The 13,057-nt window shown below is 41.3% G+C and overlaps 1 long non-coding RNA gene across 1 annotated transcript; it reads left to right on the top strand.

The window, feature by feature from the left end:
* Window positions 1-5,584: 5,584 nt before the first annotated feature.
* LOC137209858 (uncharacterized) lies at window positions 5,585-8,990 on the top strand. Its single transcript, XR_010936142.1, has 2 exons — window positions 5,585-6,897; window positions 6,995-8,990. It is a non-coding gene; the product is annotated as an uncharacterized lncRNA (long non-coding RNA).
* The last annotated feature ends 4,067 nt before the right edge of the window (window positions 8,991-13,057 follow it).

Raw genomic sequence — 13,057 nt, 5'->3', positions numbered from 1 at the left:
TCCTGTGGTGGAGAAGGCTAGACTATGCAGATCTCTTCTCTTTTTTTAGGAGTAGAAGAAACCAACTTCTAGACTGAACATTACCTGAAAAATTCCCTTCACCCCCAAAGAACACATCCATTCTTTGAGATTTCCACTTTGGAATTCTCCAAAAATTCTCCTCTTACTGCAGCCACCCAGATTTTTCTTGTCTTACAATTTTATGACCACCGTGTTTGTGAGCTATGAGTGGATGGCAAGTAGTGGGAGCAGTGCTGACATCGTTTATTCTTTATATTGTTCTTGAAAGAACAGTGCTTTGCCTAGTCATCGGCTGAGCACTAGACTGAAAGTCAGATAACGGTCCCATTCTGCTTCTAATTACCTTTCTGCATTTGAATGTGTAATTCATTTCCCTGTCTTTACTCTCTTCAAAAATGGAATTAAATGTTTTCCTTTTGTAGTAAAAGTTCTCAAAATATTTGTGTCTGTGCCTGTGTGTACACACGTGTGTATGTGAGACAGACAGTAAAATCTTGTTGCCCTTGGTTCCATAATACCTGGCAGTCAATGTAATATGCAAATACTTTGTCAATTGATTTTTAGATAATTGCACAACACAGTTGATTTAAGCTCAAATATTCAATATACACTCTATAAAATCACAATAATTCTATTAAACTGATTGGCAGAGAGATTTCTGGAACAAGTAAGTAAACCAAATCCACATTAACTGTATCAATCTTCACGACTGTCTTTTATTAAATAAAACCTTGAGAGAAAGTGACTTTATATTTCCATATATTTTTGTTCAATAGGAACTAAACTTTTTAAAGGTGGAAAAGGCTTGTAATTGATATATAAAATTCTGTCCAAGGTCAGAAAAAACCAATTCATTGATCTCTGTAGAGGTGCAAAATTGAACCAAAGGAAATTAAAAAAAAAGGTATTCATCTTTTTAAGGTCTAGTCTTTAACTTATATCTATCTTTTTTTCATAGTGTGTAGCTGAAAGTCTTTAGAATATGCATAAGTAACAAAAATCAAGGATTAAATTGTAAAAGCATCTAATTTTAAGAAAACAAAATTGCCCGAAGGTTATCTAATACCATGTCAGCTGTTTAAAGTCTATATCTGAATCCACTACCACAATCATTTATTGAGCACTGCTAGGTATTGTGACTGTTACTAAAGATATCCAGTGAACAAAACAGATAATCCCTGCCGTCATGAAGCTTGCATTCTAGTGGGCAAGAGAGAAAATAATAAACTCAGTATGTAACATAAAATATATTTGAGACTGATAAGTGATAAGGAGGAAAAGAGAAAGCAGCAAGGAAGAAGGCTAGGGAGTTCTGGGAGCTGGAGGCTACTGCAACTTTCAATCGAGGGATCAGTAAAGACTCACGCTGTGAAATGAGCAAAGCATGTAAGAGTGTGGGTCTTGTCAATATGTGGGAAGAGCAGAAGGAACAGCCAGTGAAAGACTCCTGTAACAGGAGCATTTCTTGAATATTTGAGACTCAGCCAAGAGGCCAGTGCAGATAAGAGCAGAGAAGTAATGCTGTGTGTGTGTGTGTGTGTGTGTGTGTGTGTGTGTGTGTGTGTGTGTGTGTGTGTGTATGCTTGCACCCAGGTACAGGCAGATCGTGTGGGGCCTTAAGGACCATTGTGAGGCAGGGCTTACTCTGAGTGAGTGAGCTGGGCAGTCCCTGGAGGGCTTTAAGCAGAGGTGTAATATAACCTGACTTAAGTAACTTTGAAGTATTCACTCTTGGAGCAGGATAGGAACTTCACAGTTAGACACCTGAGACACAGATTAGCAAGACTAGATAAGATGAAAAGGATAATTTTGGTTGCAGTGTTGAGAATAGGTAGAAGCAGAGAGACCAGTTTTGAAGCTATTGCAATAATCCAGGCAGAGTTGATGGTGGCTTGGACCAGGGTGGGAGTGATGGATATGATGAGATGGGGTTGGATTCTATTTTTATTGAGAAGGTAAACAGAATTTGCTGACAGATTGGATATGAAGTATTAGAGAAAGAGAGTGTTAGAGACAATTCCAAGTCTTTACTTTGCATGTGGAAGGATGGAATTGCCCACAACTGAGATGAGGATGATTCTAGAGGAAGGAGGTTTCGAGGCTCCATGCTGTGTATGTTAGATTTGAGATGTTTATTAGATATCTGAATGGAGATATCAAGTTGGTAGTTAGCTATATGAGTCTGAAGTTTGGGGTAGTGTTTTGGTTTGGAGGTTTAAATGCCCCAGCGAAGAGATGGCATTTAAAGTCATGAGCCTGGATCGGATCAATGAGGGAACAAGTGGAAAAGAGAAGAAGTCCAGGAAAGAGTCCTGAGGAGTTTCAAAGTTAAGGAGTTGAGAGATGAGGAAGGATTGGTAACAGGTGTGAGAAGGGGCACCCCAAGGGGAGCCGGAACCAGGTGAGTGTGGTGTCGGAGGGCAAGTGAAGACTGTTTCAGAAGGAGAGCGATCAACTGTTTGCAAACTGCTGATGTTTGGAATATCATCTCTTGGGATTCTGTCTTGAACATTTAGAGATTGTTCTGTATTTGACATTTAAATTATCAATATTAAAAAGGTGAAGATTGCTATAACAAAAATATTATTTGAAACCAAGCATTTTTTTCTCTACAAAGGGGGTAGGAAGGAAGATATTCTTTTCTTTTTCTTTATTCTTTGGGAAAATATCAGTGGACTCACATTAGTTTGTACCTTTCACATGATGGCCTATATAGTTTAGCTTGGTACAATTTGGTACTTATGTAATAAATACTGACTTATTTGACTAGGGTCACAATGCGGTGTTTTAAGTTAAATAATTGACTATGAACATATCCTTTGAACTTTGACCAAAACACAAGCGATTTCCCTCCACACACTAGATGTAGAAGATGCTTGCTATTTATGCATATCCAACCATGTACTTCTGGTTCTCTGTGGCTCTTTTTTATACCTTGTTGTACATTTCGAAAAAGAATCATTCATTTGCAAGTGTGTGAACTTCATGAAGCAAATGGAACCTTGTATTAGATGATCTCTAAAGCCTCACCCAGTTCAAAGCTTCTAAGAATAATGCTTATACCAGTGGTCTGTGTTAAGCCAAGCTGCATGGGGGTTGGGAGTTAGTAGCCCTTCAAATAATCTAGATTAACCCCACTGCCATTTCTCTCAGGGAAAAAGCAGCTCAGCTTTTTAAAGCATATAGGTCATCAGTAAAAGTTAGATTATAAAAGTCTTCAAGTCACAATCATTCCATAGAGTAATAGAATTGAATGTGATTTAGTCTTAAGAGTGAGGGAAATGAATTTTTAGTTAAGAGCCATGGAAATCAGCACTATTTCATATAGTTTAAATAGACTGCTCTTTTTGGTTCCATATAGGTGTTCATTCAGTTCAGTATCCTTGAGTTCAGAGGTAATAAAAAGATACACATTTTTCTTCAAATTCAATCAATTTTGAAAGGGCCTATAATTTTTAAAGCTATTTTTTTACTTTAAATTGCATAACTACTAATTTTTCATCGCCAATTTCAAAGAGGGATACTACAACCCAAATTCTTCCGTGTCGGTTTTAAGACTCCACAGAGGAAGCATGGAGATGACACGATGCCAGAGAGGTCTTTCCACTTGTCAATTCTTTTCTAATGCTTCAAAGAGATTTTAAAATTGGGCAGAACCTCTCAGAATTTTAGATCAGAAGTTTCCTCCTCAACGACTCCTTTATCATTAGTATATTGTAAACTATGACTTTTGGGAACGTTCCAGAAGGAATTTCCTTCACAGTGGAAACCAGTGGTGGATTAAGTTTATCAAAATTGTCTGAGAATAAAAGCTGATTTTATGGTTAAAATGGTGTAAAGTAAATGTGAAGTAATCACTGTTGGACTTGGATGGGAACTTCCCAAGTAGACACTTGAGACACAGATGAGTATGACCAGTTCAGTTACCATCTGAATTTCCAGAAGAGAGTCCACAGGCTTATCTTCCTGCTTAGTTCTTGGAAGCAATGTGTCTGCTCTGCATGTGACCAGATGAACATAAGATGAGACAGCAGAAGAAAGGAAAAATAGTTGTATTTTTTTTTTAACTGGAGTAGAGTTGCTTTACAATGTAGTGTTACTTTCGGCTGTACGGCAAAGTGAATCATCTATACATATACATATGTCCCCTCTTTTTTAGATTTCCTTCCTATTTAGGTCACCACAGAGCATTGAGTAGAGTTCCCTGTGCTATACAGTAGGTTCTCATTAGTTATTATCTATTTTTTTCATTAGTTATTATCTATTTTATAAAAAAGTTGTATATTTTATGACGTTTAGGAGTCCTTTTTTCTGCTCTTTGAAGGAGGGGCCCCATGTTTTCATTTTGCACTTGGCCCTGCAAATGACGTAGCTGCTTTGATTACAACCACCATGAATTCACGGTTCCCGACCACAGCTGGTTTGTCGGCATAGCTAGGCAGCCAGGCCTGAGTGTTTCTCCAGCCAGCTGTCTCCCACTGTTCACATGGCTAAACACTGTCTACTCTTCCCAAATGCATGCTCCTTCCGTCTCCACCTTCATCTCAGCAGACAGCGGTATCTCTTACTTAGAGAAAAAGAAACAGAAGTTACCAGATGAACTGTTTCTCCCGTCCCTTCTGTGCCTCTTGTTAATAGGACAAGGTGTTCTCCTTGTCTAATGTTTATCCCTCGCCTGCACCCTGGCTTCCACTCTTCCTGCCCTCCCAGAACTGAACCTGACTACCCCCTCCTCTTAAGAGGTAGCACCAACCTGTGAGAGGAGCGTGGGCCCTGGAGACACTGCCCGGGACTGGATCCCAGTTGTGGCACTTAGTACTTGTGTGACTTTGGTAAGCCTCTTAACTGCCCCAGGCCTCAGTTTCCCTCTCTGAAAACTGGGGTAATAATAGCACTACTTATTTCACTGTCTTGCCATGAAGATTAAATAAGTTAATATTGGTAAAGTGATAAGTATGTGCTATACAAATGTTTATTTAATAAAATCAAAGAATAAAAGTCCTCTCCTTCATCTTCAAACTTTTCTCCCCTTGATGCTTTTTGACATACTCAGTTCTCTCCTATCTTAAAAGTGACCCTTCCTGGACCTCCAAATTTCTTCCAGCTGTAGCTCCATTTCTTCCCTCCTTCCAGAGCTAAATCCCCTGGAGGTTATCTGCACACACGGTCTCCACTTCCTCACGGCCCACCCACTCCTCAACTCACAAGAAAAGGATGCCTGCCCACCATCAGCTGAAACTGATCTTACCCTGAAAATCCATGCTTCAGGTCACGGAACTCAATATACACATTAAAAAAAAGAATCTTATTTGTTTGTTCCTCTGTACTTGAGATGTTTGGCCACTTCTTGAAAATCTCTTTTCCCTTGTTTTCCAGGATGATGCTTTCCCTTACTTCCTCCTCTCCTCTGGAAGCTCCTTCTCAGTCTCCTTTGCAGAGTCCTTTCTCTCTGACCATCACTATAATTAGGTTTTCTTCAAGGTCCTCTCCCACCTTATTCTACCTGACACACTCCACCTACCCCCATTGCTTCTGTTACCATCTATGGGCTGCTGATGTCCACGTATGTATTGACAACCCAGATTTCTCTCCCAAGTCCCAGATTAATGTATCCAACATTAATATCTGGGGATATTGCCACTTGGATGTCCCAGAGACATCTCCAAGTCAGCACGTCTACAACTGAACTTATTTCCTCTCCACCTACTCCAACTGGCTCAACATCTTGGGTCCTGTTCAATTACGTCTCTTGCGTGCAGGATAAAATCCTTTCTCTTTTATATCTTCCATGGTCACACTCTTGGCTGCCTTTCCAATATTTGATCTTGACAGGCCCCATCTTGACCTTTGTACTACAGCCAAAATGACCTGACTGCACTGATCTAAATACATAAAGCTCATGCTTCCATGTCCTGTCCTCAGAACCACTTCCCTTCCTGGCTTCAAAGTGAATACTTAGTTATTTTTAGGTCCTCTGTGAAATTTTCGTAATGGTCCACAAACTCAGATGAGTGAGTGTGGTCACTTAAATATTTTTCTACACCTCAAGCGTATTTCTGTCTCTATGTCCCTCTTCCATTGACACCATGCTCGTGGAAAACCTAATCACAGTCCCTGGAGCTCCCTTCCTTCTCTAGAGTTGAGTCACCATTTGGGGTATGACCTAGTTACTACAGGTTGCTGACAAGCAGCTGTGTCCCTTTCCTTTTAGCCCCAGCATCTCCAGCAGCTTTGTGTTACTTCTACACCATCCTTGGGATGTAGAGGCTTTGGTTAAGTTCTCAGTGCTTCCTGACTGTAGACGCACAGCTGACCATTCCTCTCCGGGGGCTTCTCCTCGTTAGTGGTATATGGCCATGAAGTTGGGCTGCATCCCTGCTGCTCTCTGATCTGCAGATTGTTCTTCACTTCTCCTCTCAGCCAGGCAACACCTCCTTCTAGGATGAGGTGGGAATGGGGAGAGAATCCCTAATCTTGCTCATGTTTGTCTACACTCTAGAATCTTCTTTTCCCATTTACCTCCTTTGAAAATCCTCTCAGTTATTCTAAGGCATCATTTGTAAATCTGAATGCTTGCAGGGTAAGGTAAGTAATGTAAATGAGTGGAGCAGGTGTGTGTAAGAGATAAGGCAGTTGGGGAAACAGGGCCGGTTTAAAGGGGCAGCAGCTACTACTCAGCTCCAGTTCATATATGACTGACTCGTCCCGGATTTTTAGGGAGGCAAGTAAATCCAAAAGGGCGTTGGTAGATCAAGGGAATAAGAAAATGTAAAGTGGCCTGAGCAGGTTTCTCCTGTCATTCAAGTTCGTGTCTTTCTTCCCCAGATACTCAGTAACTATTTAATGAAGGAAGGAATGAATCTGATCTTACTAGAGGTAAACAGATAGAAAGCTGGAGGGGAGAGGTATAAAATTTAAGATCTTACATCGAATGCTAGACCTTTGCTTTCTCTCATTTGCATACTAAATGCAGGGCTGCAGATGGCTTCCTGTTATTACAGCTGCTGAATCGACTTACATTGGCTGCAGAATTCTATTGCCCTTGCTGCAGAAAATGACCTTGAAGTATTGAAGAACTCTCTGGGCTTGTTTCAGAAGACAACAGCAAAAGCAGGATTAATTCAAATGATGGGTTATATATTTTAAGGTCCTTCAGGGAATTCCAAGGGCAACCAGAAATCTTTTATGAAGTCTGAATTTAGATTTAAAAGCTCGATAGAGCCCTTATTCTCACTCTCATGTTGTCATTTTATTATTTAGGCATTCATTACCAGCTTCTTTTCTATTTTTGATTAGGTTGCTTAACATTTTGTGGTCTCTCTTCTTTCCCTCTCTGCTTTCCACACTTGCATTTTTAATAAAGAAAGATGAAAGAAAGAGTGCCTTTTCTACCTATTAAAATGATTTTACCTTTGCATCAGCATGTTTCTCACTTTTCATCACTTGTGAAAATGTAACTATTATAACAGACGTGCACAACAGCATGTCGTGAGATTACAGAATCCCTCTTCACATTTAGGAGATCCTGAAAGACCAGTGAAGAGCGCTGAATGAATCAATGAGAGCCCGTGAGGAAAGGTTAAATGGATAGGGATTACTCATCATGTATAATAAGGGAATTTGCTAAAAATAATATTAATTTGTTTCAGATAATGTGATCTGTTAAAAAGAGAAACTCATAACATTTTCAAAAAAATTTCCTTCTCTGTAAAACTTAGAGACATATCTGTCTTTAGCTGAGCTGAGGGAAGTTCTCTTGGAGGTGTCTGATTTCAGGGCTATATCAGGGTCCCAGCAGAAGAGGGAAACCACATGGAAATTTGAACAAGGAAATCTTAATGTAAAGAATTATTAATTATAATTATGTAAATATAGTTATTTATAATTATATATAATTATTGTTTATAATTATATAAATAACAGTGAATTGGAGTTACAAAAGATTGGCTGGTAAGAAGTAAAGAGAATGTCACAGGACGCAGAAATAGTGGTTGTTAAGCCACAGTCACTGCTCCTGAGGCTGAGTGCGGGTACCCAAGGAGGAGGACCTCGCCCTGACCCCCAGCTGGAGATCCAGTCCTTGTTGGAGAAGGAATCGCTATATAGTTCAGTGACTGGCAGAGAAGTCACTGAGGTGTGACTTCTGGTAGAAGTGGCTGGAAACACCCCCTCTGGAACTTACTGGACAGCAGGGAATCTGTTGATTGGGAGGTACCTCACTGGAGGTCCTCTACAGCAGCAGGTTACAAAAGCTGCTGGAGAGGGATGCCACGGGAGCTGCTGGCTGCTGGTACTGCCCGGGCTGGCAGTGCTGCATGAACTGTGTCCTGAAGAGGCTGCAGGTATCGCGGGAGCTGAGTGCCAGAGACGCCACCTAAAGACGGCATCTTTAGGAGAGTTCTAGAAAGCACACCTGAATGGGCAAGAAAGCCCCTCCCTCCTGTAATATGTCTCCAGTGCCGTCTACTGGCAAAGCTTAATATCATGACACTTGGCCGAGAAAAACTAAAGGATCCAGAACAATTTTTGCTGAGCAGGCAATGAAGGGTGATCTTGCAGATGAAGCAGGCAATAAATTGATAAATGGCACAGGGATATTTTTGAGATAGTGAAAGTTAATTTGTAAGGTGAGCTAAGGGAAGAATTCTGGCTTTGGTGCTGTGTGACCTCTCAGGATGCAGTGAAGAGGCTGGGCTGTATAACAGATCCCATGCAATTCCTAACAGTCTATTTCTGTTTTGTTCTGTTATTCTTTATTGAGCTTACATTGCCTTTGAAATTGTGTATTAGCCTGTTGGTCGAGATATTCATTTTAATTTGGGGCGAGGGGGTTGAAAAGTCTATTACTGTTATTGTTGACAGTCTGAGAAAAAATGTTTCTTACTGTAGGTTAACATAGATTTTGTGATTAAGCCACTTCTGAATCTTTTCTTGGTACTCATTATGTAATAAAAGCAGCCTTGCCCTTTGTTCTGTTGAGGTAGGTTTTTGGTTATTTGGGGGGACCATTCTAACCTCTGGAATTTGAGTACTTAATTTAAAAATATTGTTTACATAGTATGACACAGCTGGGGAACAAAACATTTCTTTTCCCCCCAAGCTTGTTTGTGTCAAAAACATTATTTCCATTATCTTCATAAGTGAAAGAGTAATAAGCATGGTAAAGTCACTCAATAAGTCTTGTAAATACTTTTTGGTGTAAGTCCCAGAAATTGAGAATAAGGATGATTGGGTAAAGAACCCTACTGCAAGTCAGATGGCTTTTAATTCTTTGCTTTCTACAGAATTAAAGGGGACTTTCAGTGGCTTTTTAGTTGACGGATCGTTTAAAAAAAAAAGATTTCTGAAGATATATTACTTCGTGATATTTTTGGAGGATAATTTAGGAGGGGTTTAAAGACATCTGACATCTCTGTAACAAAACTTCTGTTCCCACTTGCTTATTTATGTGGACAAAATTTCTCAACACTTGCGTATCTGAAGATGAAACATAGAAATATACTTTATGTTGAACATATCTCATCCTATCTCGTCCTGTGAGTAATATCCATCCACAAACACATGATTTCTTTGAAAAAATAAAATGGCCTCATGTATCTCACTAGATGTTTTTTTGATGAGAAGTCACTGTGATAGGCAGCATTCTTGAGATGTCCCCCCAAGGTCCCTGACCCCTGGTTAATCAACAAGCACGAATCCAGGTATTGCTCTGAAGAGACTTTGCAGAATTAAATTTACTAATAAGTTGACCTTGAAATAGGGAGATTGTCCTGGATTACCTGGTAGACCCAATAATCACATAAACCCTTAGAAGCAGCAGCAGAAGGCAGAAGCCTCAGTCAGAGAGACGCAGCAGAAGAAGGGAAGCAGAAGAGATGTGGAGGGTGAGAACGACACATTGCACAGTGGCTAGTTCGAGATGTAGGGGGCTCCCTGCAAGGACCAGAGAGAAGCCTGTAGGAGCTAAGAGTGATTCCCAGCTGACAGCCAGCAAGGAAATAGGAGTTCAGCTCTACAGCTGCCTGGACCCGAATTCTGCCAACAACCTGAATGACCCTGGAAACGGATTCTCCGCTAGAGCCTCCAGAAGGGAACACAGCCCTGCCAAGTCCTTGAGAGTCTGAACAGAGGAACTGGCCCAGCCCCACTATACCTGGACTCCTGACCCACAGTGAGAAAACAGATGTGATGCTTTAAGCTGCTACAGTTATGGTCATTCGTTATGGCAGCAACAGGAAACGGATAGGAGCTTGTAATATTTAATGACATTTAATCCACCTATTTAATGTATTTTACGTTGTTTTGATCAACTGTAATCAATGGTGATATTTACATTGATAACATTCTGAAAGAAAAATATCTTTAACACTTAGAACTATGTAGTCACAGAAAATGATAAAGTTTAATTTCAGTATACATACAGTTTTTTAGTAGAATACTATGATAAAATAATAAAAAATCATTACAGATAAAATATATTACATTAGGATAGAATTCTGTAAATGCAGTGGAATGGCAATAAGTATATGAGGAGGAAAGGAATAATATAAGAAATTTCACTGTTAAAGAAGAGCTTGTTAGTGTCCATTTTGCAGATGGATAAGGAAGGGTATCCAAATCATACAGTATTACGTTCCACTGGCTATATTTGAAAGGGAGATCTCATAGTTTTATTTTAATTTTCTTTTTTTTTCTTTTAAAAAATCATTATTTACACTACGCTGGAAACTATACATTTTGCAACTACTTAAACTGATAATGAACAAATTTTGATATCAACTTAAAAAATATGCAAGGGGCATATAAACTTTCAAAATTCCTGCAAGGAATAGGAAAACAAGGAAGTTCAAAGACCACTGGCTGGTAGGACTCCATTTTCTGGGTTCCCACACAGCACGACCTTCCGGTTGGGGCGAATCTGGGGAAGCACATGAAACTTAGAAGGTTTAATCACGTACTAACTAGTTTATTAAAGACCAACTGAACCTCTATAGAGGACTCACATCATATGTTTAACTTATGTGAGTCCAACTATTCTCACTCAGCAAATTAAAATGGGGAGAAACAGGGGAGGGAAATAACAACTTGAGTTGACTAAACAGGTCTGTCTGGTTTCAACTCAACAGAGGTGTGTCCTGAGGGGGAGTGACACGCATCTCACGTCCCGGTAGCTCTTGGAGGGTGAGTGCTTTTTCACGCTGACTTTTAGTTTAGTGTTTAAACATACACATGGTTCTCATGTCATGGCCCTGAACACAAGCCAGCTAGCTCATGTGATGCTCAAATGAAGAAAAAGCACCTATTTGAGAACCTAACTCCCACCCATGCTGCGGGGGTCCAGGCACCGTGCCCAGGTACGAGGGGACGGGAGCCCTGCTGAGGAAATGGTGCGGAGTCAGGCTGTTTGCGCACAAGCACAGGAAGATGACTGTCTACCCGGGGTTTGATCTTTCATCCTATAGGACTCAGCCGTCTGCTATCTGCCCTCTAAGCGCTTTACGTTTGTTGATAAATTTCTTCATTTTCTGCCGCACCACTAACACTTGGTCTTCCTTCTGGCGGTCTGGTCTGGAGGTCTGTTCGTGGCTGGTCCATCTGCTCGGTCGCCTCGCTGGACACACAGGCTCCCGCCTCCTCTCTCTCCAGCCCACTCAGACTACAGTCAAATGCTGTCAGGTCTGCCCCCCAGCCCGGGCTGGAAGCTGCATCCCATCTTGCTGTTTGTCTGCAAGCCCAGCCGCAATGCAGATGTTCACCGTGGACTGGGTCCTGGTCTTCCTTATGCCTCTATTGTCTCCTCTGATTCAACCCTTGCAGCTCGATGCAACATTTAAAAATGCAAATCTGCCTGTGTCTCTCTTGCACTTAAAACTCTTTGTTCAGAGCATCCCAATCTTTCCCGCCCCCTCTCCTTCAGCCATGCTGCTCAAGCACATCCGTTCCATGCCTTCCCAGGCCATACCTTCTGTAAGAACGGCCTCTCTCCCACCTTCCTCTTGTCCGTCTGGGCAACTCATCTTATGCGTGAAGAATCACTGCATTGACGGTGGAAATGCCGACACTATCCACAGCCTCACCTGGTACCCCCTACATCCAGCACACTGTGCGCCAGGGAGTACGCAAGGCACTCTCCATACATAGACTTTGTTTAAATTATACAACAAGCCGATGAGATAGTTATTATCACTTCCCATTTCCAAATTAGAAAGCTAAACTCAGAGACAGTAAATACCTTGCCTCAGCTGGGATGAGGGTGGGCCAGGATTCAGAGCTGCGGGGCTCTGCCCCCAGAGCGCATTCGCCATCAGTTCAGCCGCACTCCTGCTCCGCGGCTGCGATGCACAGGGACTGGGCAGTTACGCAACCTCTCCACAGTGTCTCTCCTGTAAAATGAGAATAATTGTACCTATTAGTAGGATTCTTGGGAAAATTAGCAAAAATATTGAAAGCAAACTGCCGAGTCCTCAATAAAAAAAGGCCCAGCTCCTCCAAACTCGCCTTGGAGTTAGAAGAACCTTAACCTGGGGGAAGGGTGCCTGGATCCTGAAACTCCGACTCTCGTCTCCTGCATCCCTTCCCTGGGGGACCCTTGCTGGCCTCCAGCAGGGGCACCACCCATCCGGTTTTACACTAGGGCTCAAGCATAAGCGAGTGATTTTCCTGTAAATACGGCCTAATACAGTTAATGTAAGGCTGGGAACCTTCACTGAAAGCTAGGAAACAATGAAAATAAAACTAACATGAAGGGTAACACAAAACTAGGTAATTTGGGCTGGGAAATGTAGATTGCTTGGCGTTTCACAGACATGTCCCATGACTACTAACTAGTATGTGAACCTGGCTGACTTCTGAGGTTCGGTCAGTAAGTCTACTCATCTGCGGACCTAGAGACAATGACGTCTATTTGGTAGAACTATTGTGAGAAATGGATTTATTCATGTATACTTACTGAGCCCCAAGGGAGGCATTCAATGATAACTCAAACCTTAACAGTTTCCGCTAAGTGGCACGTGATCTTCCAGTGATGATTACATTA

The sequence above is a fragment of the Pseudorca crassidens genome, chromosome 17, assembly GCF_039906515.1.
Source record: "Pseudorca crassidens isolate mPseCra1 chromosome 17, mPseCra1.hap1, whole genome shotgun sequence".
NCBI classification, from domain to species: Eukaryota; Metazoa; Chordata; class Mammalia; order Artiodactyla; family Delphinidae; genus Pseudorca; species Pseudorca crassidens.
The sequence above is the reverse complement of the archived record's forward strand: the minus strand, read 5'-3'. Positions and strand labels throughout refer to the sequence as shown.